This window comes from Pseudophryne corroboree, chromosome 9 (genome assembly GCF_028390025.1).
Source record: "Pseudophryne corroboree isolate aPseCor3 chromosome 9, aPseCor3.hap2, whole genome shotgun sequence".
NCBI classification, from domain to species: Eukaryota; Metazoa; Chordata; class Amphibia; order Anura; family Myobatrachidae; genus Pseudophryne; species Pseudophryne corroboree.
Window position 1 is genome coordinate 400465444 of NC_086452.1, and position 26539 is coordinate 400491982.

A 26539-nucleotide genomic window follows, 5' to 3' on the forward strand; every position below is an offset into this window, starting at 1 on the left:
CCACCCCCTCACAATCCCAACGGTCTGCATGCCGACCAATCGTCTCCTGTCCGCTGGTCACGCATACTACACCCGTTGTAATCACCTGTAAAAGTACAGAGGTGGCCAATCTGCGTGCTACCACTATAGAAACCACATTCCACTACGTTGTGCTGCCTTGAGGAAGAGAGGGATCAGGAATCCTCTCTTGGTGAATATGGAAAAGGGAATTTTTCCTCTTGGGCACGGGTTTAAATAATAACGTGGAATAATCATAGTCCAGTCTAGCAGTAACAAAGAGCAGTAGCTATTACATTGTATTTTCTCTGACGTCCTAAGTGGATGCTGGGGACTCCGTCAGGACCATGGGGATTAGCGGCTCCGCAGGAGACAGGGCACAAAAGTAAAAGCTTTAGGATCAGGTGGTGTGCACTGGCTCCTCCCCCTATGACCCTCCTCCAAGCCTCAGTTAGATTTTTGTGCCCGGCCGAGAAGGGTGCAATCTAGGTGGCTCTCCTAAAGAGCTGCTTAGAGTAAAAGTTTTGTTAGGTTTTTTATTTTCAGCCTACGGCCACACCACCCTGAACACGCCCGATCTCGTCTGATCTCGGAAGCTAAGCAGGGTCAGGCCTGGTTAGTACTTGGATGGGAGACCGCCTGGGAATACCAGGTGCTGTAGGCTAACAACAGGCTCACTGCATCGAGGGACTTAGGGGAGAGAAGTGAACTCACCTGCGTGCAGGATGGATTGGCTTCTTAGGCTACTGGACACCATTAGCTCCAGAGGGAGTCGGAACACAGGTCTCACCCTGGGGTTCGTCCCGGAGCCGCGCCGCCGACCCCCTTGCAGATGCCGAAAAGTGAAGAGGTCCAGAAACCGGCGGCAGAAGACTTTTCAGTCTTCATAAGGTAGCGCACAGCACTGCAGCTGTGCGCCATTGTTGTCAGCACACTTCATAGCAGCGGTCACTGAGGGTGCAGGGCGCTGGGGGGGGCGCCCTGGGCAGCAATGATAGTACCTTATTCTGGCTAAAAATACATCACATATAGCCCCTGGGGGCTATATGGATGTATTTAACCCCTGCCAGGTCTCAGAAAAACGGGAGAAGAAGCCCGCCGAAAAGGGGGCGGGGCCTATTCTCCTCAGCACACAGCACCATTTTCCCTCACAGAAATGCTGGTAGGAAGGCTCCCAGGCTCTCCCCTGCACTGCACTACAGAAACAGGGTTAAAACAGAGAGGGGGGGCACTTATTTGGCGATATGACTATATATATTAAAATGCTATAAGGGAAAAACACTTTTCTCTGACGTCCTAAGTGGATGCTGGGGACTCCGTCAGGACCATGGGGTTTAGCGGCTCCGCAGGAGACAGGGCACAAAAGTAAAAGCTTTAGGATCAGGTGGTGTGCACTGGCTCCTCCCCCTATGACCCTCCTCCAAGCCTCAGTTAGATTTTTGTGCCCGGCCGAGAAGGGTGCAATCTAGGTGGCTCTCCTAAAGAGCTGCTTAGAGTAAAAGTTTGTTAGGTTTTTTATTTTCAGTGAGTCCTGCTGGCAACAGGCTCACTGCTACGAGGGACTTAGGGGAGAGAAGTGAACTCACCTGCGTGCAGGATGGATTGGCTTCTTAGGCTACTGGACACCATTAGCTCCAGAGGGAGTCGGAACACAGGTCTCACCCTGGGGTTCGTCCCGGAGCCGCGCCGCCGACCCCCCTTGCAGATGCCGAAAAGTGAAGGTCCAGAAACGGCGGCAGAAGACTCTTCAGTCTTCATAAGGTAGCGCACAGCACTGCAGCTGTGCGCCATTGTTGTCAGCACACTTCATAGCAGCGGTCACTGAGGGTGCAGGGCGCTGGGGGGGGGCGCCCTGGGCAGCAATGATAGTACCTTATTCTGGCTAAAAATACATCACATATAGCCCCTGGGGGCTATATGGATGTATTTAACCCCTGCCAGGTCTCAGAAAAACGGGAGAAGAAGCCCGCCGAAAAGGGGGCGGGGCCTATTCTCCTCAGCACACAGCGCCATTTTCCCTCACAGAAATGCTGGTGGGAAGGCTCCCAGGCTCTCCCCTGCACTGCACTACAGAAACAGGGTTAAAACAGAGAGGGGGGGCACTTATTTGGCGATATGTATATATATATATTAAAATGCTATAAGGGAAAAACACTTATATAAAGGTTGTCCCTGTATAATTATAGCGTTTTTGGTGTGTGCTGGCAAACTCTCCCTCTGTCTCCCCAAAGGGCTAGTGGGGTCCTGTCCTCTATCAGAGCATTCCCTGTGTGTGTGCTGTGTGTCGGTACGTGTGTGTCGACATGTATGAGGACGATGTTGGTGAGGAGGCGGAGCAATTGCCTGAAATGGTGATGTCACTCTCTAGGGAGTCGACACCGGAATGGATGGCTTATTTAAGGAATTACGTGATAATGTCAACACGCTGCAAGGTCGGTTGACGACATGAGACGGCCGGCAAACAAATTAGTACCTGTCCAGGCGTCTCAAACACCGTCAGGGGCTGTAAAACGCTCATTTACCTCAGTCGGTCGACACAGACACGGACACTGACTCCAGTGTCGACGGTGAAGAAACAAACGTATTTTCCTTTAGGGCCACACGTTACATGTTAAGGGCAATGAAGGAGGTGTTACATATTTCTGATACTACAAGTACCACAAGAAGGGTATTATGTGGGGTGTGAAAAAACTACCTGTAGTTTTTCCTGAATCAGATAAATTAAATGAAGTGTGTGATGATGCGTGGGTTTCCCCCGATAGAAAATTATTGGCGGTATACCCTTTCCCGCCAGAAGTTAGGGCGCGTTGGGAAACACCCTTTAGGGTGGATAAGGCGCTCACACGCTTATCAAAACAAGTGGCGGTACCGTCCCCAGATAGGGCCGCCCTCAAGGAGCCAGCTGAGAGGCTGGAAAATATCCTAAAAAGGTATTTACACACATACTGGTGTTATACTGCGACCAGCGATCGCCTCAGCCTGGATGTGCAGCGCTGGGGTGGCTTGGTCGGATTCCCTGACTGAAAATATTGATACCCGTGACAGGGACAGTATTTTATTGACTATAGAGCATTTAAAGGATGCATTTCTATATATGCGAGATGCACAGAGGGATATTTGCACTCTGGCATCAAGAGTAAGTGCGATGTCCATATCTGCCAGAAGATGTTTATGGACACGACAGTGGTCAGGTGATGCAGATTCCAAACGGCACATGGAAGTATTGCCGTATAAAGGGGAGGAGTTATTTGGGGTCGGTCCATCGGACCTGGTGGCCTCGGCAACAGCTGGAAAATCCACTTTTTTTTTTTTACCCCAAATCACATCTCAGCAGAAAAAGACACCGTCTTTTCAGCCTCAGTCATTTCGTCCCCATAAGGGCAAGCGGGCAAAAGGCCAGTCATATCTGCCCAGGGATAGAGGAAAGGGAAGAAGACTGCAGCAGGCAGCCCATTCCCAGGAACAGAAGCCCTCCACAGCTTCTGCCAAGTCCTCAGCATGACGCTGGGGCCGTAAAAGTGGACTCAAGTGCGGTGGGGGGTCGTCTCAAGAGTTTCAGCGCGTAGTGGGCTCACTCGCAAGTGGACCCCTGGATCCTACAAGTAGTATCCCAGGGGTACAGACTGGAGATTCGAGACGTCTCCCCCTCGCAGGCTCCTGATGTCTGCTTTACCAACGTCTTCCTCCGACAGGGAGGCAGTATTGGAAACAATTCACAAGCTGTATTCCCAGCAGGTGATAATCAAAGTACCCCTCCTACAACAAGGAAAGGGGTATTATTCCACACTATATTGTGGTACTGAAGCCAGACGGCTCAGTGAGACCTATTCTAAATGGGAAATCTTTGAACACTTACATACAAAGGTTCAAATCAAGATGGAGTCACTCAGAGCAGTGATAGCGAACCAGGAAGAAGGGGACTATATGGTGTCCCTGGACATCAAGGATGCTTACCTCCATGTCCCAAATTGCCCTTCTCACCAAGGGTACCTCAGGTTCGTGGTACGGAACTGTCACTATCAGTTTCAGACGCTGCCGTTTGGATTGTCCACGGCACCCCGGGTCTTTACCAAAGTAATGGCCGAAATGATGATTCTTCTTCAAAGAAAAGGCGTCTTAATTATCCCTTACTTGGACGATCTCCTGATAAGGACAAGGTCCAGGGAACAGTTGGAAGTCGGAGTAGCACTATCTCAAGTAGTTCTACGACAGCACGGGTGGATTCTAAATATCCAAAATCGCAGCCGTTTCCGACGACACGTCTGCTGTTCCTAGGGATGGTTCTGGACACAGTCCAGAAAAAGGTGTTTCTCCCGGAGGAGAAAGCCAGGGAGTTATCCGAGCTAGTCAGGAACCTCCTAAAACCAGGAAAAGTGTCAGTGCATCATTGCACAAGAGTCCTGGGAAAAATGGTGGCTTATTACGAAGCGATTCCATTCGGCAGATTCCACGCAAGAACTTTTCAGTGGGATCTGCTGGACAAATGGTCCGGATCGCATTTTCAGATGCATCAGCGGATAACCCTATCTCCAAGGACAAGGGTGTCTCTCCTGTGGTGGTTACAGAGTGCTCATCTTCTAGAGGGCCGCAGATTCGGCATTCAGGATTGGATGCTGGTGACCACGGAGGCCAGCCTGAGAGGCTGGGGAGCAGTCGCACAGGGAAAAAATTTCCAGGGAGTGTGATCAAGTCTGGAGATTTTTCTCCACATAAATATACTGGAGTTAAGGGCAATTTACAATGCTCTAAGCTTAGCAAGACCTCTGCTTCAAGGTCAGCTGGTATTGATCCAGTGGGACAACATCACGGCAGTCGCCCACGTAAACAGACAGGGCGGCACAAGAAGCAGGAGGGCAATGGCAGAAACTGCAAGGATTTTTCGCTGGGCGGAAAATCATGTGATAGCACTGTCAGCAGTGTTCATTCCGGGAGTGGACAACTGGGAAGCAGACTTCCTCAGCAGGCACAACCTCCACCCGGGAGAGTGGGGACTTCATCGGGAAGTCTTCCACATGATTGTGAACCGTTGGAAACGTCCCGCCTGAACAAAAAACTGGACAAGTATTGCGCCAGGTCAAAAGACCCTCAGGCAATAGCTGTGGACGTTCTGGTAACACCGTGGGTGTACCAGTCGGTGTATGTCTTCCCTCCTCTGCTTCTCATACCCAAGGTATTGAGAATTATAAGACGTAGAGGAGTAAGAACTATACTCGTGGCTCCGGATTGGCCAAGAAGGACTTGGTACCCGGAACTTCAAGAGATGCTCACAGAGGACTCATGGCCTCTGCCGCTAAGAAGGGACTTGCTTCAGCAAGTACCATGTCTGTTCCAAGACTTACCGCGGCTGCGTTTGACGGCATGGCGGTTGAACGCCGGATCCTAAGGGAAAAAGGCATTCCGGAAGAGGTCATTCCTACCCTGGTCAAAGCCAGGAAGGAGGTGACCGCACAACATTATCACCACATGTGGCGAAAATATGTTGCGTGGTGTGAGGCCAGGAAGGCCCCATGAAGAAATTTCAACTCGGTCGTTTCCTGCATTTCCTGCAAACAGGAGTGTCTATGGGCCTCAAATTGGGGTCCATTAAGGTTCAAATTTCGGCCCTGTCGATTTTCTTCCAGAAAGAATTGGCTTCAGTTCCTGAAGTCCAGAAGTTTGTCAAGGGAGTAAGTACTGCATATACAACCCCCTTTTGTGCCTCCAGTGGCACTGTGGGATCTCAACGTAGTTCTGGGATTCCTAAAATCACATTGGTTTAAACCGCTCAAATCTGTGGATTTGAAATATCTCACAGGGAAAGTGACCATGCTGTTGGCCCTGGCCTCGGCCAGGCGAGTGTCAGAATTGGCGGCGTTTGTCTCAAAAAAGCCCATATCTGATTGTCCATTCGGACAGGGCAGAGCTGCGGACTCATCCCCAGTTTCTCCCTAAGGTGGTGTCAGTGTTTCACCCGAACCAGCTTATTGTGGTACCTGCGGCTACTAGGGACTTGGAGGACTCCAAGTTGCTAGATGTTGTCAGGGCCCTGAAAATATAGTTTCCAGGACGGCTGGAGTCAGGAAAACTGACTTGCTGTTATCCTGTATGCACCCAACAAACTGGGTGCTCTTGCTTCTAAGCAGTCGATTGCTAGTTGGATGTGTAGTACAATTCAGCTTGCACATTCTGTGGCAGGCCTGCCACAGCCAAAATATGTAAATGCCCATTCCACAAGGAAGGTGGGCTCATCTTGGGCGGCTGCCCGAGGGGTCTCGGCTTTACAACTTTGCCGAGCTGATACTTGGTCAGGGGCACACCCTGACTGAGGAGGACCTGGAGTTCTCTCATTCGGTGCTGCAGAGTCATCCGCACTCTCCCGCCCGTTTGGGAGCTTTGGTATAATCCCCATGGTCCTGACGGAGTCCCCAACATCCACTTAGGACGTCAGAGAAAATAAGAATTTACTTACCGATAATTCTATTTCTCGTAGTCCGTAGTGGATGCTGGGCGCCCATCCCAAGTGCGGATTGTCTGCAATACTTGTACATAGTTATTGTTACAAAAATCGGGTTATTAATGTTGTGAGCCATCTTTTCAGATGCTCCGCTGTTATCATGCTGTTAACTGGGTTCAGATCACAGGTTGTACAGTGTGATTGGTGTGGCTGGTATGAGTCTTACCCGGGATTCAAAATCCTTCCTTATTGTGTACGCTCGTCCGGGCACAGTATCCTAACTGAGGCTTGGAGGAGGGTCATAGGGGGAGGAGCCAGTGCACACCACCTGATCCTAAAGCTTTTACTTTTGTGCCCTGTCTCCTGCGGAGCCGCTAAACCCCATGGTCCTGACGGAGTCCCCAGCATCCACTACGGACTACGAGAAATAGAATTATCGGTAAGTAAATTCTTATTATATAAAGGTTGTCCCTGTATAATTATAGCGTTTTTGGTGTGTGCTGGCAAACTCTCCCTCTGTCTCCCCAAAGGGCTAGTGGGGACCTGTCCTCTATCAGAGCATTCCCTGTGTGTGTCGGTACGTGTGTGTCGACATGTATGAGGACGATGTTGGTGAGGAGGCGGAGCAATTGCCTGTAATGGTGATGTCACTCTCTAGGGAGTCGACACCGGAATGGATGGCTTATTCAAGGAATTACGTGATAATGTCAACAGAGACGGCCGGCAAACAAAATAGTACCTGTCCAGGCGTCTCAAACACCGTCAGGGGCTTTAAAACGCCCATTTACCTCAGTCGGTCGACACAGACACAGACACGGACACTGATTTCAGTGTCGACGGTGAAGAAACAAACGTATTTTCCTTTAGGGCCACACGTTACTTGTTAAGGGCAATGAAGGAGGTGTTACATATTTCTGATAATACCCTTTTTTGTGGTACTTGTAGTATGTGGGGTGTGAAAAAACTACCTGTAGTTTTTCCTGAATCAGATAAATTAAATGAAGTGTGTGATGATGCGTGGGTTTCCCCCGATAGAAAATTATTGGCGGTATACCCTTTCCCGCCAGAAGTTAGGGCGCGTTGGGAAACACCCCTTAGGGTGGATAAGGCGCTCACACGCTTATCAAAACAAGTGGCGGTACCGTCTCCAGATAGGGCCGTCCTCAAGGAGCCAACTGATAGGAGGCTGGAAAATATCCTAAGAAGTATATACACACATACTGGTGTTATACTGCGATCAGCGATCGCCTCAGCCTGGATGTGCAGAGCTGGGGTGGCTTGGTCGGATTCCCTGACTAAAAATATTGATACCCTTGACAGGGACAGTATTTTATTGACTATAGAGCATTTAAAGGATGCATTTCTATATATACGAGATGCACAGAGGGATATTTGCACTCTTGCATCAAGAGTAAGTGCGATGTCCATATCTGCCAGAAGATGTTTATGGACACGACAGTGGTCAGGTGATGGAGATTCCAAACGGCACAAAGAAGTATTGCCGTATAAAGGGGAGGAGTTATTTGGGGTCGGTCCATCGGACCTGGTGGCCACGGCAACTGCTGGAAAATCCACCGTTTTTACCCTAAGTCACATCTCTGCAGAAAAAGACACCGTCTTTTCAGCCTCAGTCCTTTCGTCCCCATAAGAGTCATATCTGCCCAGGGATAGAGGAAAGGGAAGAAGACTGCAGCAGGCAGCCCATTCCCAGGAACAGAAGCCTCCACCGCTTCTGCCAAGTTTCTCAGCATGACGCTGGGGCCGTACAGGACCCCTGGATCCTACAAGTAGGATCCCAGGGGTACAGATTGGAAAGTCGAGACGTTTCCCCCTCGCAGGTTCCTGAAGTCTGCTTTACCAACGTCTCCCTCCGACAGGGAGGCAGTATTGGAAACAATTCACAAGCTGTATTCCCAGCAGGTGATAATCAAAGTACCCCTCCTACAACAAGGAAAGGGGTATTATTCCACACTATGTTGTGGTACTGAAGCCAGAAGGCTCGGTGAGACCTATTCTCAATCTGAAATATTTGAACGCTTACATACAAAGGTTCAAATCAAGATGGAGTCACTCAGAGCAGTGATAGCGAACCAGGAAGAAGGGGACTATAGGGTGTCCCGGGACATCAGGGATACTTACCTCCATGTCCCAATTTGCCCTTCTCACCAAGGGTACCTCAGGTTCGTGGTACAGAACTGTCACTATCAGTTTAAGACGCTGCCGTTTGGATTGTCCACGGCACCCCGGGTCTTTACCAAGGTAATGGCCGAAATGATGATTCTTCTTCAAAGAAAATGGACGACCTCCTGATAAGAGCAAGGTCCAGAGAACAGTTGGAGGTCGGAGTAGCACTATCTCAAGTAGTTCTACGACAGCACGGGTGGATTCTAAATATTCCAAAACCGCAGTTGTTTTCGACGACACATCGGCTGTTCCTAGGGATGATTCTGGACACAGTCCAGAAAAGGGTGTTTCTCCCGGAGAAGAAAGCCAGGGAGTTATCCGAGCTAGTCAGGAACCTCCTAAAACCAGGAAAAGTGTCAGTGCATCATTGCACAAGGGTCCTGGGAAAAATGGTGGCTTCTTACGAAGCGATTCCATTCGGCAGTTTTCACGCAAGAACTTTTCAGTGGGATCTGCTGGAAAAATGGTCCGGATCGCATCTTCAGATGCATCAGCGGATAACCCTGTCTCCAAGGACAAGGGTGTTTCTTCTGCGGTGGCTGCAAAGTACTCATCTACTAATGGGCCGCAGATTCGGCATTCAGGAAGAGTCCTGGTGACCAGGGATGCCAGCCTGAGAGGCTGGGGAGCAGTCACACAGGGAAAAAATTTCCAGGGAGTGTGATCAAGTCTGGAGAATTCTCTCCACATAAATATACTGGAGCTAAGGGCAAGTTACAATGCTCTAAGCTTAGCAAGACCTCTGCTTCAAGGTCAGCCGGTATTGATCCAGTGGGACAACATCACGGCAGTCGCCCACGTAAACAGACAGGGCGGCACAAGAAGCAGAAGGGCAATAGCAGAAACTGCAAGGATTCTTCGCTGGGCGGAAAATCAGGTGATAGCACTGTCAGCAGTGTTCATTCCGACGCCCGGGAGAGTGGGGATTTCATCGGGAAGTCTTCCACATGATTGTGAACCATTGGGAAAGACCAAAGGTGGACATGAGGGCGTCCCGCCTGAACAAAAAACTGGACAGGTATTGCGCCAGGTCAAGAGACCCTCAGGCAATAGCTGTGGACGCTCTGGTAACACCGTGGGTGTACCAGTCAGTGTATGTGTTCCCTCCTCTGCTTCTCATACCCAAGGTACAGAGGGGTAGATGTATTAACTTAGAAAAGGCATAAGGAAGTGATAAACCAGTGATATGTACAAGGTGATAAAGACACCAGCCAATCAGCTCCAATATGTAAATTAACAGTTAGGATCTGATTGGCTGGTGCCTTAATCACCTTGCACATATCACTGGTTTATCACTTCCTTATGCCTTCTCCAGGTTAATACATCCGCCCCTGAGAATTATAAGACGTAGAGGAGTAAGAACTATACTCGTGGCTCCGGATTGGCCAAGAAGGACTTGGTACCTGGAACTTCAAGAGATGCTCACAGAGGACTCATGGCCTCTGCCGCTAAGAAGGGACTTGCTTCAGCAAGTACCATGTCTGTTCCAAGACTTACCGCGGCTGCGTTTGACGGCATGGCGGTTGAACGCCGGATCCTAAGGGAAAAAGGCATTCCGGAAGAGGTCATTCCTACCCTGGGCAAAGCCAGGAAGGAGGTGACCGCACAACATTATCACCACATGTGGCGAAAATATGTTGCGTGGTGTGAGGCCAGGAAGGCCCCACGAAGAAATTTCAACTCGGTCGATTCCTGCATTTCCTGCAAACAGGAGTGTCTATGGGCCTCAAATTGGGGTCCATTAAGGTTCAAATTTCGGCCCTGTCGATTTTCTTCCAGAAAGAATTGGCTTCAGTTCCTGAAGTCCAGAAGTTTGTCAAGGGAGTACTGCAGCTCAAATCTGTGGATTTGAAATATCTCACATGGAAAGTGACCATGCTGTTGGCCCTGGCCTCGGCCAGGCGAGTGTCAGAATTGGCGGCTTTGTCTCACAAAAGCCCATATCTGATTGTCCATTCGGACAGGGCAGAGCTGCGGACTCGTCCCCAGTTTCTCCCTAAGGTGGTGTCAGTGTTTCACCTGAACCAGCTTATTGTGGTACCTGCGGCTACTAGGGACTTGGAGGACTCCAAGTTGCTAGATGTTGTCAGGGCCCTGAAAATATAGGTTTCCAGGACGGCTGGAGTCAGGAAAACTGACTTGCTGTTATCCTGTATGCACCCAATAAACTGGGTGCTCTTGCTTCTAAGCAGACGATTGCTAGTTAGATGTGTAGTACAATTCAGCTTGCACATGCTGTGGCAGGCCTGCCACAGCCAAAATATGTAAATGCCCATTCCACAAGGAAGGTGGGCTCATCTTGGGCGGCTGCCCGAGGGGTCTCGGCTTTACAACTTTGCCGAGCAGCTACTTGGTCAGGGGCACACCCTGACTGAGGAGGACCTGGAGTTCTCTCATTCGGTGCTGCAGAGTCATCCGCACTCTCCCGCCCGTTTGGGAGCTTTGGTATAATCCCCATGGTCCTGACGGAGTCCCCAGCATCCACTTAGGACGTCAGAGAAAATAAGAATTTACTTACCGATAATTCTATTTCTCGTAGTCCGTAGTGGATGCTGGGCGCCCATCCCAAGTGCGGATTGTCTGCAATACTTGTACATAGTTATTGTTACAAAAATCGGGTTATTATTGTTGTGAGCCATCTTTTCAGAGGCTCCGCTGTTATCATGCTGTTAACTGGGTTCAGATCACAGGTTGTACAGTGTGATTGGTGTGGCTGGTATGAGTCTTACCCGGGATTCAAAATCCTTCCTTATTGTGTACGCTCGTCCGGGCACAGTATCCTAACTGAGGCTTGGAGGAGGGTCATAGGGGGAGGAGCCAGTGCACACCACCTGATCCTAAAGCTTTTACTTTTGTGCCCTGTCTCCTGCGGAGCCGCTAATCCCCATGGTCCTGACGGAGTCCCCAGCATCCACTACGGACTACGAGAAATAGAATTATCGGTAAGTAAATTCTTATTATTACTACACAGGACTATATTTATTGCTATCTGGTAAAACCTGCACCCAAAAAGATTCCTTGTTGGCCATCACCTCTGAGAGATTAATTAACTGATTTAGAAGGGAGGTTTATTTAGCACTAATTCATTAATTTAGCTGACATAACTGTAATAGTAAATGAACTGAAAAGATTAGTATTGGCCTAGAGCGGTTAGTATTAGCCTAGGGCGGCTGGAACCCTTAATCAGGTCCTGACTACAAGGCGGCCATCAAGGGGCTACTATGTGAACACTTGTCCCGGGCCCGGCCACTCTGACAGAGAGTGGGGGGCCCGGGCCGATCATACTGCCTGCCCACCGCTGCTGCTAATCCCAGCGCCGGCAGTACTGTCCACGGCCGCCATTGCTGCTATTCCCAGGCCACTGCCCACCGGGCGCTGGGCAGGCCGCAGTTACTTTTAAGCAAGCTGCAGGAGAAAGATCCCTGTCAGCTTGCTGTACAATAAAGTTTATTCTTGTACGGCGCGGCGTGATGTTATGACGTCACGCCGCACTAGTGCAGAGAAGAGGAGCCGCAGCGCCGGACTGGGAGATACAAGAAGTGCGAGCCGGAAAGAAGCAAAAGAGGAGGACGGATTTGCAACGCACAAAGGGTAAGTATGTAATGAGTGTAATTGTGAGAAAGTTAGAAGGGGGCCCGGGGCTGGCTGTGAATAAAATTCTAGGAGGACACAGGGCATATATGTGCACTGTGAGTCCAGGACTCATTCATAGGGGGTCGGAGGACTGCCTGGCTATGTTTTCCACTGATTAAATGAAAGCCTATGAAAGGACACAGGTTTCATATCAGCTGTGCATCTGCAAACTTCTCAATGGTCTCTCTACTTCTGAAGAGAGCTTAAATTTATCAAGTGACAAATATGTTAGAAGTTAGAACTGTGCTTAAAATGCTATATGTCATCCCTACAGCCCCCCTGAAAGTACCCTAGCCTCCCTGCCCCTACCCTAACCCTATACCTCCCTTGTGGGTGCCTAACCCTTTCTTCCCCACTGCCTAAACCCCTAACCCTCCCCGCTTGGTGCCTATCCTCCCCTTAAAAGTGCCTAGCTCTAACCCCCCCTCCCTGGTACCAAACCATAACCTTCCCGTGCCTGCATCCTAAACCTAACCCCCCACCTCCACCCCACCCCCTGTGGCAGGATGCAATCCTGATCTAACACCGGCAGTTCTTCTTAAGGAGCGATCGCTGCTTAAAATCTATGCAGTCTGACTAGAACTTCTCCACGGTAACCTGCTCCATGAATATCAAGAAGCAGATAAAAAGCCTGTTTACTGCAAAAAAGGGCTTTTCTCTGCTTTATAAATAGACCCCATTTTCTTTTAAATCTATGCAGAAATGTTTTATGTGTATTCTGATGTGTTTTTCAGGAACTAGACATCTGTAGCTCTTACTGATCTTTACTTTGCCCTTCTCGAACAGAGAGCCTGTTTCCGATATGTACAGTACTGCACAGCCAGGGGGGTGCTGCAAGCAATCATGCCTGCACATACTGTATGCACAACGGGTCCTGTGGATGTGCAGTTCCGCCACCACTGGAATTGTACGGAAAACATTAGGTATATGTACAATCCTGAATCAAGCGCTTTGTACAGTACCAAGCTACAAGTCAATCAGAACAATAAACCTTTAGACTTTTATGCACCACCTCTTCCAGAAACAAGTGTAAGATACTGTAGAGCTCCATCCCTTTAATGTCTTCTCATACAGCCATCAAATAAATGGCACAAATAGATGTCTGAACGATCTAATTTCAGGTGTACACAGCGCATGACCTCAGTGAAGGCCCCCATTATGTTGGCTGCAACTTTATTCCTAGTGATACGGACCATCAAATCACTGGTAGCATCACTGAAGCAGGAGGCAGTTATATGAAGTCATGCGCTCCTAGAGAACGGACTATTGATAAAGCTCAATAAATGAGTACAATCTCTTTGATTTGACATGTATTTAGTATCAGCGCTGCAGATATGTTACGTAGCAGCAGCAATAGAACACACGCTTTGGCATGAGTATTTGGAAAATATTAATGCTTCTTAATAGCAGACATCCGCCATAATTGTTCCAATTAATAAAGGTATTTATTTTGGTACGTAGCTAATATCCCAGTCTCAGCAAGCCGACGGTCAGAATCCCAGCAGTGGAGTACCGACGCTCAAAATCTCAATGGATCCCGATGGTAAGTATAGGAGTTAGTGTTTGGTACTAGGGTTAGGTTTCGGGAGGGGGTGGTTAGGGTTATGCTGCAAGAGTGGTGGGTTAGGGTGCCGAAGGAGATAGGGTTAGGTTGCAGGAGGGTAGGGTTAGAGTTATGCGGCGGGAGGTGAAGGTTAGTTTTAGACTGCAGGAGGCAGAGCCGGATTAAGACTGCATCGGGCCCTAGGCACCAGGGATGTGCATTGAGGTAAATGGCTCAGGAGGCACTGGCTATTACCAGAGCCATATTTACAGTATGACAGGAAAGAAACTGACTCATCTGCCTCACCTCACATCACTGCTGGACACTATAATGGTTTAGGGACCCTTCCTCCAGTAGATTGAGATATATATATATATATATATATAGAGATATATATATAGATATATATACACACACACACACACACACACACACACACACTGATCACTCTACACAGGCCACACTGACAACACATGCCTCATACACACAGACCACACTGATATCACACACCTGATACACACTGAACACTCTACTGAAGTCACGCTGATATCATACACCTGAAATATACTGATCACTATATTCTGACCTGTCCACTGTCTATAGCTCATCTGTAAGTGTTTTTACTGCATTTCTTCTTCAGTACATCCCATCCAGTATTTCTAAGCCTCAGCCCCATGCTGCTGAGCTGGAGGAGTCAGAGCAGAATGTGCTGAGCCCTGATTGGAGGCAGGGGCTGGCTTGCAAATTTTATACTGTGGGGGGATAAGGCCAAAGTACTGGCCCATGAGAAGCCCTTCCTTAAAAGATGGTTTAAGGTTTTATGCATAGGGTCAAGCATGAAAAAAGATTTTGCTAGAGAACACTGATGTTTTCACAGGCACAAAAGGCTTGTTATCCATTTGCTCTATATACAGACACTGTATATCCTCGTATATCTTTCAATCACTCTAAACAGCCCCTCTTGGCACACCAGGTTGCATGAGAATCTTCTAGCATCAGATGTTTTTATTGCTATTTTTGCCAAATAAATGCCCCTTATTCGCAACTCAATGTGACTAGGACGCACCAGAAGACTGTGCTGTGTAATTTGACATGACACTTACATATTCTGGCACCTGAGTCTGAAACTGTATACGAAGTGCTACAATGGTGCAACTGCAGCTTTTTTCCAATACAAGTTCTGTTCAGCTCCGTATACAGACTTAGTCACACACAATATACAAGTGTTACTCAGCACAGTCTCCTTGTGCATCCTTGTTGCATTACTTTGTGATGACACATATTTGGCAAAATAAAGGTGCCTGACATTAGTAGAGTTGCACAGGACCTGGTGGCAGGGCTGGTTCTAGACCTTGTGGCGCCGCCCCCCCCCCCCCCCCCCTTACCACCACCACCACCAATACCACCAGAAAAACCGAGTCGGTGGCCACAGTCAGTTGTCCCCCTGTACTTGTACCTGTACCAGTAGCTGTGCTCCCTGTAGTTCTGCCCCCTGTAGTTGTGACCCCTGTAGCTGTGCCCCCTGTAGTTCTGCCCCAAGTAGCTGTGGCCCCTGTAGTTCTGCCCCCATTAGCTGTGCCCCCAGTAGTTGTGACCCCTGTAGCTGTGCCCCAGTAGTGCCGCTTACAAACACACACAATAAAAATAAAAAAAAAACAACTACACAATACTTACCAGCACAGCTCCTGCTTCCGGACCGCTGCTGCGCTGCCCTCCATCTCCGGCCGCCGGCTCCTCTCTATGGGAGAGACGTCTCTCCCATAGCAGCGCCGTACTGACACTAGAGGTCAATTATGACCTCTAGTGTCTGTCAGTGGAGCCGGCTGCAGCCGGGGTGCGGAGATCAGTAGCGGCGCTCCGGGCAAAAGTCCTGCTTGCCCGTGGCAAGAACCGCTACTGCCTGGCGGCTCACTCACGCCAGACATCTCTTGTTACATGGCGTATTGGGGCTAGCTGTATGAGGATGCCTCTGTATTAATGTGGTTACCACTCATGATAACCACACCGGGGAAACTTACTTAATCTTTTTTTTCTTTTTCTTCAATCATATAAGTTTACTTTATTAGGATAGTAAAAGTGCAAACATATACAGGTATCCTGAATAATCTACAATATGCAATTAGCACTGAAGTAACTAAGAGAACAGGAACAAAAGGATATTGCAAGGAACAAATGGTAGACATTACAAGGAAGACATTCTGTACGTAATCAAAGCTAAGAGCAACGTAGACCAAACAGTGGACCGCAAGGGTGGTGCCCCTGGAGTCTTTGAATATGATGGGGAGAGGGGGGACAAATGGATAGGAGTTTATATTATGGAGAAACAGGCAGGAAGGAAAGAAAGGAGCATATGGAGGGGTGAGCGGAGTAGGAAAGAAAAAAGGGGAAAAATAAGTAAAAATTGGGATCAGGAGCGAGTCGGGATGTGGGAAGAGAAAAAAATAAGAATTTACTTACCGATAATTCTATTTCTCGTAGTCCGTAGTGGATGCTGGGGACTCCGTAAGGACCATGGGGAATAGCGGCTCCGCAGGAGACAGGGCACAAAAGTAAAAGCTTTAGGATCAGGTGGTGTGCACTGGCTCCTCCCCCTATGACCCTCCTCCAAGCCTCAGTTAGGATACTGTGCCCGGACGAGCGTACACAATAAGGAAGGATTTTGAATCCCGGGTAAGACTCATACCAGCCACACCAATCACACTGTACAACCTGTGATCTGAACCCAGTTAACAGCATGATAACAGCGGAGCCTCTGAAAAGATGGCTCACAACAATAATAACCCGATTTTTGTAACAATAACTATGTACAAGTATTGCAGACAATCCGCACTTGGGATGGGCGCCCAGCATCCACTACGGACTACGAGAAATAGAATTATCGGTAAGTAAATTCTTATTTTCTCTGACGTCCTAAGTGGATGCTGGGGACTCCGTAAGGACCATGGGGATTATACCAAAGCTCCCAAACGGGCGGGAGAGTGCGGATGACTCTGCAGCACCGAATGAGAGAACTCCAGGTCCTCCTCAGCCAGGGTATCAAATTTGTAGAATTTTGCAAACGTGTTTGCCCCTGACCAAGTAGCAGCTCGGCAAAGTTGTAAAGCCGAGACCCCTCGGGCAGCCGCCCAAGATAAGCCCACCTTCCTTGTGGAATGGGCATTTACATATTTTGGCTGTGGCAGGCCTGCCACAGAATGTGCAAGCTGAATTGTACTACACATCCAACTAGCAATCGTCTGCTTAGAAGCAAGAGCACCCCGTTTGTTGGGTGCATACAGGATAACAGCAAGTCAGTTTTCCTGACTCCAGCCGTCCTGGAAACATATATTTTCAGGGCCCTGACAACATCTAGCAACTTGGAGTCCTCCAAGTCCCTAGTAGCCGCAGGTACCACAATAAGCTGGTTCAGGTGAAACGCTGACACCACCTTAGGGAGAAACTGGGGACGAGTCCGCAGCTCTGCCCTGTCCGAATGGACAATCAGATATGGGCTTTTGTGAGACAAAGCCGCCAATTCTGACACTCGCCTGGCCGAGGCCAGGGCCAACAGCATGGTCACTTTCCATGTGAGATATTTCAAATCCACAGATTTGAGCGGTTTAAACCAATGTGATTTGAGGAATCCCAGAACTACGTTGAGATCCCACAGTGCCACTGGAGGCACAAAAGGGGGTTGTATATGCAGTACTCCCTTGACAAACTTCTGGACTTCAGGAACTGAAGCCAATTCTTTCTGGAAGAAAATCGACAGGGACGAAATTTGAACCTTAATGGACCCCAATTTGAGGCCCATAGACAGTCCTGTTTGCAGGAAATGCAGGAATCGACCGAGTTGAAATTCCTCCGTGGGGGCCTTCCTGGCCTCACACCATGCAACATATTTTCGCCAAATGCGGTGATAATGTTGTGCGGTCACCTCCTTCCTGGCTCTGACCAGGGTAGGGATGACCTCTTCCGGAATGCCTTTTTCCCTTAGGATCCGGCGTTCAACCGCCATGCCGTCAAACGCAGCCGCGGTAAGTCTTGGAACAGACATGATCCTTGCTGAAGCAAGTCCCTTCTTAGTATCTCTTGAAGTTCCGGGTACCAAGTCCTTCTTGGCCAATCCGGAGCCACGAGTATAGTTCTTACTCCACTCCGTCTTATAATTCTCAGTACCTTGGGTATGAGAGGCAGAGGAGGGAACACATACACCGACTGGTACACCCACGACATTTATAGATGGGATTTGTCCAATCATATCAATTGGGGTTCCTCAATTTACTCAATAGCTTATTTAAATTGGAGAGTGCAGATTTTTTTCTTGTTCTTTGTTGTCGGACACCCACGGTGTTACCAGAGCGTCCCAGCTATTGCCTGAGGGTCTCTTGACCTGGCGCAATACCTGTCCAGTTTTTTGTTCAGACGGGACGCCATCATGTCCACCTTTGGTCTTTCCCAACGGTTCACAATCATGTGGAAGACTTCCAGATGAAGTCCCCACTCTCCCGGGTGGAGGTCGTGCTTGCTGAGGAAGTCTGCTTCCCAGTTGTCCACTCCCGGAATGAACACCGCTGACAGTGTTATCACATGATTTTTCGCCCAGCGAAGAATCCTTGCTGCCATTGCCCTCCTGCTTCTTGTGCCGCCCTGTCTGTTTACGTGGGCGACTGCCGTGATGTTGTCCGACTGGATCAGCACCAGTTGACTTTGAAGCAGAGGTCTTCCTAGGCTCAGAGCATTGTAACTTGCCCTTAGCTCCAGTATATTTATGTGGAGAGAAGTCTCCAGACTTGACCACACTCCTTGGAAATTTCTTCCCTGTGTGACTGCTCCCCAGCCTCTCAGGCTGGCATCCGTGGTCACCAGGACCCAGTCCTGAATGCCGAATCTGCTGCCCTCTAGTAGATGAGCACTCTGCAGCCACCACAAGGAGACACCCTTGTCCTTGGAGACAGGATTATCCGCTGATGCATCTGAAGATGCGATCCGGACCATTCGTCCAGCAGATCCCACTGAAAAATTCTTGCGTGAAATCTGCCGAATGGAATCGCTTCGTAAGAAGCCACCATTTTTCCCAGGACTCTTGTGCATTGATGCACTGACACTTGGCCTGGTTCTAGGAGGTTCCTAACTAGCTCGGATAACTCCCTGGCTTTCTCCTCCGGGAGAAACACCTTTTTCTGGACTGTGTCCAGAATCATCCCTAGGAACAGCAGACGTGTCGTCGGAATCAGCTGCGATTTTGGAATATTTAGAATCCATCCGTGCTGTCGTAGAACTACTTGAGATAGTGCTACTCCGACCTCCAACTGTTCTCTGGACCTTGCCCTTATCAGGAGATCGTCCAAGTAAGGGATAATTAAGACGCCTTTTCTTTGAAGAAGAATCATCATTTCGGCCATTACCTTGGTAAAGACCCGGGGTGCCGTGGACAATCCAAACGGCAGCGTCTGAAACTGATAGTGACAGTTCTGTACCACGAACCTGAGGTACCCTTGGTGAGAAGGGCAATTTGGGACATGGAGGTAAGCATCCTTGATGTCCAGGGACACCATATAGTCCCCTTCTTCCTGGTTCGCTATCACTGCTCTGAGTGACTCCATCTTGATTTGAACCTTTGTATGTAAGTGTTCAAAGATTTCAGATTTAGAATAGATCTCACCGTGCCGTCTGGCTTCAGTACCACAAATAGTGTGGAATAATACCCCTTTCCTTGTTGTAGGAGGGGTACTTTGATTATCACCTGCTGGGAATACAGCTTGTGAATTGTTTCCAATACTGCCTCCCTGTCGGAGGGAGACGTTGGTAAAGCAGACTTCAGGAACCTGCGAGGGGGAGACGTCTCGAATTTCCAATCTGTACCCCTGGGATACTACTTGTAGGATCCAGGGGTCCACTTGCGAGTGAGCCCACTGCGTGCTGAAACTCTTGAGACGACCCCCCACCGCACCTGAGTCCGCTTGTACGGCCCCAGCGTCATGCTGAGGACTTGGCAGAAGCGGTGGAGGGCTTCTGTTCCTGGGAAGGGGCTGCCTGCTGCAGTCTTCTTCCCTTTCCTCTACCCCTGGGCAGATATGACTGGCCTTTTGCCCGCTTGCCCTTATGGGGACGAAAGGACTGAGGCTGAAAGACGGTGTCTTTTTCTTTATACGGCAATACTTCCATGTGCCGTTTGGAATCTGCATCACCTGACCACTGTCGTGTCCATAAACATCTTCTGGCAGACATGGACATCGCACTTACTCTTGATGCCAGAGTGCAAATATCCCTCTGTGCATCTCTCATATATAGTAATGCATCCTTTAAATGCTCTATAGTCAATAAAATACTGTCCCTGTCAAGGGTATCAATATTTTCAGTCAGGGAATCCGACCAAGCCACCCCAGCGCTGCACATCCAGGCTGAGGCGATCGCTGGTCGCAGTATAACACCAGTATGTGTGTATATACTTTTTTGGATATTTTCCAGCCTCCTATTAGCTGGCTCCTTGAGGGCGGCCGTATCTGGAGACGGTAACGCCACTTGTTTTGATAAGCGTGTGAGCGCCTTATCCACCCTAGGGGGTGTTTCCCAACGCGCCCTAACTTCTGGCGGAAAAGGGTATAACGCCAATAATTTTCTATCGGGGGAAACCCACGCATCATCACACACTTCATTTAATTTATCTGATTCAGGAAAAACTACAGGTAGTTTTTTCACACCCCACATAATACCCTTTTTTGTGGTACTTGTAGTATCAGAAATATGTAACACCTCCTTCATTGCCCTTAACATGTAACGTGTGGCCCTAATGGAAAATACGTTTGTTTCTTCACCGTCGACACTGGAGTCAGTGTCCGTGTCTGTGTCTGTGTCGACCGACTGAGGTAATGGGCGTTTTAAAGCCCCTGACGGTGTTTGAGACGCCTGGACAGGTACTAATTGGTTTGCCGGCCGTCTCATGTCGTCAACCGACCTTGCAGCGTGTTGACATTATCACGTAATTCCCTAAATAAGCCATCCATTCCGGTGTCGACTCCCTAGAGAGTGACATCACCATTACAGGCAATTGCTCCGCCTCCTCATCAACATCGTCCTCATACATGTCGACACACACGTACCGACACACAGCACACACACAGGGAATGCTCTGATAGAGGACAGGACCCCACTAGCCCTTTGGGGAGACAGAGGGAGAGTTTGCCAGCACACACCAAAACGCTATAATTTTACAGGGACAACCTTATATAAGTGTTTTCCCTTATAGCATCTTAAATTAATATGTAATAATATCGCCACAAAAATGCCCCCCCTCTCTGTTTTAACCCTGTTTCTGTAGTGCAGTGCAGGGGAGAGCCTGGGAGCCTTCCCACCAGCAGTTCTGTGAGGGAAAATGGCGCTGTGTGCTGAGGAGAATAGGCCCCGCCCCCATTTTCAGCGGGCTTCTTCTCCCGTTTTTCTGACAACCTGGCAGGGGTTAAATACATCCATATAGCCCCAGAGGCTATATGTGATGTATATTTAGCCAGCATAGGTACTTTCATTGCTGCCCAGGGCGCCCCCCCCAGCGCCCTGCACCCTCAGTGACCGTTGGTGTGAAGTGTGCTGAGAGCAATGGCGCACAGCTGCAGTGCTGTGCGCTACCTTAAGAAGACTGGGAAGTCTTCAGCCGCCGATTTCTGGACCTCTTCTCTCTTCAGCATCTGCAAGGGGGTCGGCGGCGCGGCTCCGGTGACCCATCCAGGCTGTACCTGTGATCGTCCCTCTGGAGCTAGTGTCCAGTAGCCTAAGAAGCCAATCCATCCTGCACGCAGGTGAGTTCACGTCTTCTCCCCTAAGTCCCTCGTTGCAGTGAGCCTGTTGCCAGCAGGACTCACTGAAAATAAAAAACCTAATAAAACTTTTACTCTAAGCAGCTCTTTAGGAGAGCCACCTAGATTGCACCCTTCTCGGCCGGGCACAAAAACCTAACTGAGGCTTGGAGGAGGGTCATAGGGGGAGGAGCCAGTGCACACCACCTGATCCTAAAGCTTTTACTTTTGTGCCCTGTCTCCTGCGGAGCCGCTATTCCCCATGGTCCTTACGGAGTCCCCAGCATCCACTTAGGACGTCAGAGAAATGTGAAAACAGTCGACCAGAGGAAAATAATGTTTGCGGATGAGTTAGGTGCGGCCCGGTAGGGCTGAACTGTGAAGACTATACCGTGATGCACAAATGTCACGGTACTTGTCCACTATGTTGGTCATCAAGCTGGAAATATATTCCATCTTGGAGACATAACAAATTTGATTAAAAAGTTCTGGAGTAGGGTTGCTTCAGCAATTTGTAATTTAGCCACGCAAGGTACTGTATATGTAGGACCATTTTGTTATCAGATTTAGTTAACTGGCAAGCGGGGGCACACAGGAGAAACGTTGTTGGAGTAAGAGGCAGTTGGGAATCACAGATGCAATAAGAGTCTAAACCAAAGACCAAAAAGGGACAATCTTAGGGCAACTCCACCATGCATGGAAGAAAGAGCCTATTTGAGCACGAACGCCAACAAAGGTTAGATGTGGAGGGGTAAATCTGGTGCAAGCATTCTGGGACTAAATACTATAATTTCTCTGACGTCCTAGTGGATGCTGGGAACTCCGTAAGGACCATGGGGAATAGACGGGCTCCGCAGGAGACTGGGCACTCTAAAAGAAAGATTAGGTACTATCTGGTGTGCACTGGCTCCTCCCTCTATGCCCCTCCTCCAGACCTCAGTTAGAATCTGTGCCCGGCCAGAGCTGGGTGCTCCTAGTGGGCTCTCCTGAGCTTGCTAGAAAGAAAGTATTTGTTAGGTTTTTTTATTTTCAGTGAGATCTGCTGGCAACAGACTCACTGCTACGTGGGACTGAGGGGAGAGAAGCAAACCTACCTGCTTGCAGCTAGCTTGTGCTTCTTAGGCTACTGGACACCATTAGCTCCAGAGGGTTCGAACACAGGGCCTGACCTCGATCGTCCGTTCCCGGAGCCACGCCGCCGTCCCCCTTGCAGAGCCAGAAGACAGAAGAGAAGCAATGAAATCGGCGGCAGAAGACTCCTGTCTTCATTAAGGTAGCGCACAGCACCGCAGCTGTGCGCCATTGTTCCCACAGCACACCACACACTCCGGTCACTGTAGGGTGCAGGGCGCTGGGGGGGGGGGCGCCCTGGGCAGCAATAAAAATACCTTTGGCATAAAAATACACATAATACAGTCTGTGACTGTATATGTGTAAAACCCCCGCCATTTTTAGTCAGAAACAGGACAGAAGCCCGCCGCTGAGGGGGCGGGGCCTTCTTCCTCAGCACACCAGCGCCATTTTCTCTTCACAGCTGCGCTGGAAGGAAGCTCCCCAGGCTCTCCCCTGCAGTATCCTGGTACACTAAGGGTGAAAAGAGAGGGGGGGGGGCACATAAATTTAGGCGCAAAAATTGTATAAACAGCAGCTACTGGGTAAACACTGAGTTGTAGTGTAATCCCTGGGTTATATAGCGCTGGGGTGTGTGCTGGCATACTCTCTCTCTGTCTCTCCAAAGGGCCTTGTGGGGGAACTGTCCTCAAATAGAGCATCCCCTGTGTGTGTGGTGTGTCGGTACGCGTGTGTCGACATGTCTGAGGTAAAAGGCTCCTCTAAGGAGGTGATAGAGCGGATATGTGTGTGAGAGGGTGTCTCCGTTGACAACGCCGACACCTGTTTGGATATGTGTAAGTGCTAAGGTGAATTTATTGCACAAATGGTTAGGGAACAGACAGGAAATCTACCCATGTCTGTCCCTATGTCACAGAGACCTTCAGAGTCTCACAATGCTCACTATCCAAAATAACAAACACTGGTATCGACACGGAGTTTAACTCCACTGTCGACTACGATAATGCAAAGTTACAGCCAAGATGGCTAGAAGGTATTCAATATATGATTATTGAAATAAAAAGTGATTTGCATATCACTGATGACTCATCTGTCCCTGACACGAGAGTACACATGTTTAAGGGGAAGAATGCTGAGGTAAATTTCCCTTCTCTCATGAGGAAAAAGAGCGGGAATCTCCAGACAAGAGACGGCAGCTTCCCACAAGAGAATTCTCAGGCTGTATCCTTTCCCCACTAGGGCCAGGATGTGTTGAGGATATTCCCCTAGGGTGTCCTGTTTGCACAGACGGTAGCACTTGCTATTCTCAGGGATCCTGCAGATAGCGTGCACATTCTAGTATACTACCCAGACCGGCGATTGTGTCGGCATGGGTTTATAGCGCTGTGGCAGCGTGGACAGGTACCTTATCAGCAGAGATTGAGACCCTAGTAAATATATTAAAGATGCTGTCTTAAGTGATAGATATATAGTTATAAAGCATGCCCAAAGAGACATGAGTATACTGGGTCCTAGAGTCAAAGCTATGTCGATCTCTGCTTGACGTGTCCTGTAGAATATGCATTGGACAGATGATGCCGACTTAAGAGGCATATGGAAGGCTGAGGATTGTGTGGAGAAGGGTTCTCGGGCCTGGTCTCCACAGCTATAGCTGGTAATTCTGCTAGTTTGCCTTATATTCCTGCACAGCCTAAGAAAGCACGACATTATTAAATGCAGCCTTTCGAATAAAGAAACAAGAAAGTCTGAGGTGCGTCCTTTCTTGTCAGAGCCGGGATCAACACAGCTAGTTCCCGGGAACAGAAGTCCTCCCCGGCCCCTACAAAAATCCACCTATGCCGCTGGGGCTCCACAGGCAGAGCTAGGCCCGGTGGGGACACGCCTTCGTAAGTTCAGCCACAAGTGGGTTCACTCCCTGTTAGGTCCCTGGGCAATAGATATTGTGTCTCAGGGATACAAGCTGGACTGTGAGAAGATGCCCCCTCACCGACGGCCCTGCGGGCTTCCCCCCAAGAGAGGGAGCCAGTGTTAACTGCAATTCACAAATTGTATCTTTAACAGGTGGTGGTCAAGGGTCCCCTCCTTCAACAAGAGGGTGTTATTATTCGACCATGTTGTAATCCCGAAACCAGACGGTTCGGTCAGACCCACATTGAATTAAAAATCCCTGAACATATATCTGAGAAGGTTCAAGTTCAAGATGGAATCGCTAAGAGCGGTCAGGGCAAGCCTAAAAAAAAAGGAGACTTTATCGGGAATCGGGTCATAAGGGATGCATACCTTCATGTCCCCATTTGTCCACCTCATTAGGCGTACCTCAGAATTGCGGTACGGGATTGTCATAACCAAGGTAATGGCGGATATGATTGTGCTCCTGCGGAAGCAAGGTGTCACTATTATCACGTACTTGGACGATCTCCTCATACAAGCGAGATCAAGAGAGCAGTTGCTGAACAGCGTGTCACTTTCTCTGGAAGCGTAACGGCAACACGGCTGGATTCTATATATTCCAAAGTCGCAGTTGGTTCCTACAGCTCATCTGCCTCTCCTAGGCACAATCCTAGACACAGACCAGAAAAGGGTTTATCTCCCGATAGAGAGAGCTCAGGAGCTCATGACACTGGTCAGGAATCTATTAAAACCAAAACAGGTGTCAGTGCATCACTGCACTCGAGTCCTGGGAAGGATGGTGGCATCATACGAGGCCATCCCCTTAGGCAGGTTCCATGCGAGGACCTTCCAATGGGACTTACTGGACAAGTGGTCCGGATCACCTCTTCAGATCCATCGGTTAATCCCCCTATCCCCCAGGGCCAGGGTGTCGCTCCTGTGGTGGCTGCAGAGTGCTCACCTTCTCGAGGGCCGCAGATTCGGCATTCAGGACTGGATCCTGGTGACCACGGATGCAAGCCTCCGAGGGTGGGGGGCAGTTACACAGGGAAGAAATTTCCAAGGTCTGTGGTCAAGTCAACAGACTTGCCTCCACATCAATATCCTGGAACTAAGGGCCATATACAACGCTCTAAGTCAAGCAGAGATCCTGCTTCGCGACCAACCGGTTCTGATCCAGTCAGACCGCAGGGGTTCATGTAAACCGCCAAGGCGGCACAAGGAGCAGGGTGGCGAGGGTAGAAGCCACCAGAATTCTTCGCTGGGCGGAGAATCAAGTAAGCGCACTGTCAGCAGTGTTCATTCCGGGAGTGGACAACTGGGAAGCAGACTTCCTCAACAGGCACGACCTCCACCCGGGAAAGTAGGGACTTCATCAGGAAGTCTTCACGCAGTTTGCAAATTGATGGGAACTGCCTCAGGTGGACTAGATGGCGTCCCACCTCAATAAAAAGCTAAAAAAGGTTTTACGCCGGGTCAAGGGACCCTCAGGTGATAGCTGTGGTCGCACTAGTAACACCGTGGGTTTTCCAGTCAATCTATGTATTCCCTCCTCTTCCTCTCATACCCAAGGGCTGAGAATTGTAATAAAAGGAGGAGTGAGAACAATATTCTTTGCTCCGAATTGGCCAAGAAGGACTCGGTACCCGGAGCTGCAAGAAATGCTCTCAGAGGACTCAGGGCTTCTGCCTCTCAGACAGGACATGTTGCAACAGGGGCCCTGTCTGTTCCAAGACTTACCGCAGCTGCATTTGACGGCATGGCGGTTGAACGCCGGATCATAGCGGAAAAGGGCATTCCGGATGCAGTTATTCCTACACTGATAAAGGCTAGGAAAGACGTGACAGCAAGACTTTTTCACTGCATATAGCGAAAATAGGTTGCTTGGTGTGAGGCCGGGAAGGCCCTACAGAGGAATTCCAGCGGGATCGATTCCTGCACTTCCTACAGTCAGGAGTGACTATGGGCCTAAAATTAGGATCCATAAAGGTCAAGATTTCGGCCCTATCCATTTTC

At 49.3% G+C, this 26539-nt stretch overlaps 1 protein-coding gene and 1 non-coding gene across 4 annotated transcripts in view; one reads left to right on the forward strand and one right to left on the reverse strand.

Annotated features, from left to right (window-relative positions):
- FAM3D (FAM3 metabolism regulating signaling molecule D) overlaps positions 1–26539 on the reverse strand; it is a 279642-nt gene that overhangs the window by 94894 nt on the left and 158209 nt on the right. The window lies entirely within an intron of this gene.
- LOC134958880 (5S ribosomal RNA) lies at positions 543–661 on the forward strand. Its single transcript, XR_010187131.1, has one exon. It is a non-coding gene; the product is annotated as a 5S ribosomal RNA (ribosomal RNA).